Consider the following 5,501-nt stretch of genomic DNA (forward strand, 5'->3'; position numbering starts at 1 on the left):
ATTGGAGGAAGTTAATTTAAGATGATTTAAAATCTTCTTGGAGATGGGGGGAGGGAAGAGAAATCAGCCAGGAAGAAATCAAATGCGTATCACATTTTAATAATAAAACCCAGAAGAAAACCATCCTGAGATTCCTGACTTGTTTTTACTGTACAGTCTCATTTTCTAAGACAAAACTCAGAGTCGCCAATATTATATTCGATGGGGTGGCAATGACTGAGGCAAGGCAGGACTTGGCTAACAAGGCTTTATTAAACAGCTAACGCAGCAGCAACTCCAGAACCCAAGATTAAGAACAGTTCCCACTTGACAGCAATTTATATGCAGGCAGTCCCAGAGTTAGCCAATCAGAGAATGGTGACTCTCCCACTCTGGCACGCGCACGCATCTTGACCAATGGCGAGCCTTGGTGACGAAGCCATGTCTCCAAGGCTAAGACATAACACCCCTCTCCACCAGTCAGGTGCATGCGTAATCCTGCAAATATGCAGGCCGCTTGCCCGTGCGGTCCAATCTTCTTGGCTCGTCTGGAACTGACACTGTAGAAGGGAAAGGAGAAGGCTTATCCAGGGGAACTGCCTGCGACTGCGCTAACTCTCTGCCTGGCGACTTTGGATGCGACTCTGATGGCTCAGGTGAGTCTGGTGCCGGAACACCAGATCACCAGGTCGGGCAATGCTGCGCTTCAACGGAGGTGTCCAGAGCAAATGGGGGGTCTATAGGACCAACTGGGAAGAGATCAACTGGTATCTGGGTCAAGGCCATCTGTGGTCACAGCTGATCAATGTGGTGGCACCAAATGCGCCCATCGCCTAGGCCAACCCTGTAAGAGCAAGGACCCGTTAATTGCAGAATGCGCCCCGGTAATCCCCTCAGCTCACCCCCATAGTTCTGCGCAAAAACCAGATCCCCCATTTCAAAACCCCTGGCAGGGTCATCGTTGTCAATAGGTTTGTCATTGCAGTAGCTGGGGTTAAATAGATCAAGGTTAATCTGGAGGCGGCGGCCCATTAACAATTCTGCAGGGCTGCGGTTAGTTAGGGGACATGGAACTGTGTGCTGTACTAACAGGTATCTGTCAATTTGGGCCTGCCAATCCCCTGGACCTAGCCTAGCTAGGGACTCCTTTACAGATTGCACTGTCCGCTCCGCCATGCCATTGCTGGAGGGATGGTAAGGGGCCACCAAAATGTGGCAGATGCCATGTCCCACTAAGAACATCTGGAAAGATGCAGACGTCAACTGGGCACCATTATCTGACACCAATACGTCCGGGCACCCATGAGTCGTGAACATCTTTTGCAATGCCCTAATCAGAGCCTTGGTAGTGGTCGATGGCATTAGGAAGACTTCCACCCACTTTGAATATGCATCAGCCACTACCAGGAACATCTGTCCGTGCAACGGCCCTGCAAAATCCAAATGGATCCTAGCCCAGGGAGACTTGGGGGTCCTCCCACTTCCTAGGTTTTGCCATGGGGGGAGATGCCTGGACTGCTGACATTCCTGACAACTATTCACCCACTGTGCAATATCCAGATCCAAACCAGGCCACCACATGTAGCTCCGGTGCAGGGCCTTCATCCTTATATCCCAGGATGTCCCTCGTGCAGACAGTGGAGGATAGGTTCCCGCAGTTGAGGAGGAACGACCACTCTCTGGCCCCACAGTAGACACCCCCTTGTACCGACAGTTCATGCTGCCTGTGCTTGAATGCAGGAACTGCGAAGTAAGCTTTGTCTGTGGCCAACCCCTCCTCACCCAATCTAAAACCTGAGTCAAAGTAGCATCCCTAGCCAAATGGGTGGCAACATCTGTGGCTGTTAAGGGAACTGGAAGGTCCTCAATCAGTAAAACTAGGGGGTCAGGATCTGGGTCAGCCTCAGACGCCGGCAAGGGGCAATAGCTTAGGGCATCAGCATGCCCCACCTGCTTCCCGGACCGATAGACAAGTTTATAATTGTATGCAGCGAGGAAGATGGCCCAACGGGACATGTGAGGCTATAATATCACAGGAGTTTGTCTATCGCCTTCCAATAAGCCCAATAAAGCCTTATGGTCTGTCACTACTTTACTTTACTTTATTTGTATGCCTTTACTTTACTTTATTTGTATGCCGCCCTTTTCCCTGAAAGGGACTCAGGGCGGCTCACAATTCACTAGCTCAAAGAAACGTCCGTACAGGTAGTTGTGGAATCGTTTAATTCCAGCTACCACTACTAATGCCTCCTTGCCTAGTTGGCTATAATTATGTTCCGGGGGGGGGGGGGCAGGTCCTTGAAAAGTATGCCAGGGGCACCTCAGACCCATTTGGGAGCTTGTGGCTCAGGACAACACCCACACCAAATGGTGACGTGTCACATGTGGGCATCAGGGGAAGGTGGTCACAATACTGGACAAGGACAGTGTTGGCAGTTAAAAGCTCCTTGACAGCCACAAAAGCAGCTGCTTCTTTATGACCCCACCTCCATGTAGCCCCGCTATTGAGAAGCCAATGTAGGGGTTCTGCTACAGAGGCTTTATGGGGCAAAAATACAGAATAAAAATTGAGGAGGCCAAGAAAGCTTGCAATTGGGCCTTATTGGTTGGTACAGGAGCCTGCTTAAGGCTGCTATTTTGGAGGTGGTAGGATGGATGCCCTTGGCATCAATCAGATACCCCAAAAACTCCACTTCGGTTACCCCTATCTGACATTTAGAAGGCTTAAGTTTTAACCCCACCTCCTGAAACTTTGACAACATGGCACGGAACTGCGCCATGAGTTCAGTGTTGTTTCTGGCGGAAATAAGCACATCATCGAAGTACAGGACAACTCCCAGAATGCTGTGGAGCAGTCGCTCCATGAGGCTCTGGAAAATGCCCGGGGCTACACTGACACCAAGCTGGAGCTGCCGGCATTAAAAAGCTCCCCTGTGGGTGACGATGGTCTGCGCTTCCGCAGCAGCAGCATCTACAGGTAGCTGCTGATACGCCTGGGTGAGGTCCTGTTTGGCGAAAATGGAAGCCCACTCCAATGTATGAAGCAGTTCCTGCTACTACAGGGACAGGGTAGGGGTTGGATTGGAGACCCCTATTTATTGTGCATTTAAAAACCCCACACAGTCTAATGGAGCTATCGGATTTCATAGGGATCACGATGGGGGTCTCCCATTTGGAATAATCCATGGGCTCTAAAACTCCTTGAGCAATCAACTTATCCAGTTCAGCGTCCACTTTTGGACACAGGGCCACGGGGACCCTTCTGGGCTTGAGATGGATGGGAATGATGTGAGGGTCCAGATTAAAACTAATGGAGGTTCCCTTATAATTACCTAATGACCCATCAAAAATGGCAGCAAACTCCTTCATCAGGCCTTCGAATTGATTAAGACCCACCATTGCATGCACCCCAGCGATGCTGAGGCCCAGAGCATCGAATCAGTCTAGGCCCAGTAGACTGGGGAGTTTGCCCTGGATGATGATGAGAGGAAGCCTGCCCTTAAAACTTGGAGTGGCCACTTGGAAGCGGCCACTGCCAACTACTGGGATATAGTTTCCCTGATAGTCCCGCAACTTAATAAAAAAAGGTGACAGGCGTTTCTTGGCTAGGGAAGGCACCAAATGCTTGATAGTGGACCAGGATACAATAGATTTTGAGGATCCAGTGTATACCTCCATGCGGCAGGGCTTGCCCTCGAGCTGGACGCTGAGGTAAATCTTCTTCCCCAATGTCGCATTGGCCTGGCTGGTCGGTGGAATGGCCTGCCACTGTTTGCGGAAGATTGCAAAACAGTCCTCCGATGTGTGGTAAGACCGTGGCTTTGGTATGCAGTAATATGAACGGTCAGCTCATTGACCTTGAGGGGGAGATGGTGCGTGGCACACCCTAGCTAAATGTCCCCTTTTCCCACACTTGTGGCAAATAGCTTATTTGAAATGACACCAGGCACGGGCATGGTTCCCACCACAACCAGTACAATGGCTCTGAGGTAAATTTTTCCGTGAGCACCCTACTCCTCCGCCTGCTGTTTTGAGGTGGTCAACCTCAGCCTCATCGGCGTCAGACGAAGAATGTTCTCCACCTCCCCATGATGAATAGGCACAGTCTTAGTAGATAATAATGCAGGGGGTACTGTGGCTTGACCCCTCTCAATCTCGGCGGAGGACTTGTTGGACATCTCAGAGGTGCGAGCCTCATCTAACGCTGCTTGCAGGCTGAGCTCAGAATGGGCCAACAAATGATGATGTAACCTCGAATCGGTCACCCCGCACACGAATTGCTGAAGTAGGGAGTCATCTAGATTAGGAAAATTGCAGTGCAATGCTGCAGCCCTGAGGGCAGCCACATACTGGTTCACTGACTCCCCCTCCTTCTGAAGCCTTTGCTGGAATGCATAGTGCCTAGCTATGCGAGACGGAGCTAGGGCGTAATGGTTCTGCAATCTCGTCAACAGAGTCTCCCATGAAAGAGACTGGACTGATTGCGGGGCAGCCGAAGCCCTGGCTGTTCCGAACATCTTGCTCCCACAAGCATTCAGGAAATGAGCCCTCTTTCCCTCATTAGGCAAATTAGCCAAGTGGTTTGCCTCAAGGAAACATTCGAAATGGTCAATGTAAGCCTCCCAGGACTCTAACCCTAGCGCAAACGGTGCGAAATTGTTCAAAGTTGCCATTCTGAGGGAGACACGTTCTGAGGAGATTGCCTCAGCGATTAGCTGGAAGCCTTGTATTAACAATAAAGTCTACCTTACGTGACACAGCTCTTCCTACACCTCAGGGTATCCCACTTTCGTTGCCAGTATTATATTCAATGGGGTGTCAATGACTGAGGCAAGGCAGAACTCGGCTAACAAGGCTTTATTAAACAGCTAACGCAACAACAACTCCAGAACCCAAGATTAAGAACAGTTCCCACTTGATAGCAATTTTTATGCAGGCAATTCTGCGGTTAGCCAATCAGAGAACGTGACTTTCTTGCTCTGGCACATGCGGCGCGTCTTGACCAATGGCGAGCCTCGGTGATGAAGCCACGTCTCTGAGGCTAAGACATAACACTATCGAAGGTGGCAAAATCAGTCTGAGTTATGGGTCACATTTTGGTTCCTTGCTTTTGGCCCTGTAGGAATAAATTTGTGTGTGTCTAAAGACACCTGGTTACCAATGTTCCTCAAGCGTGGCCATTTTAAGATATGTGAACTTCAACTCCTAGAATTCCTCAGCCAGCATGGCTGGCTTTGGCATTCTAGGAATTGCAGTCCACCTGGACCCCAGATCAGGCTTATATTCCATGGTCTTGTGACTTGACATTTCTGCAATGGATAATGTAAGAGTTAACTTCCCTACATTTTAAATCTGATTGTGTCTAGGGAATTCTACCTGAATTCTTCATTTTGCCTACCTAATTAGTGTAGACACAAATCAAAAGGTAGCTAAATTGAACTAATCCTAAACCACCCCTAGTTGATGTGTTCTGCATATTTTCCCCTCTTTGAAGAAGGAACTAAACAATCACGACCATGTAT

This window comes from Thamnophis sirtalis, unplaced genomic scaffold (genome assembly GCF_051295495.1).
Source record: "Thamnophis sirtalis isolate CommonGarterSnake01/CBP01778 unplaced genomic scaffold, rThaSir2_p1.2 scaffold_4, whole genome shotgun sequence".
Lineage (NCBI taxonomy): Eukaryota > Metazoa > Chordata > Lepidosauria > Squamata > Natricidae > Thamnophis > Thamnophis sirtalis.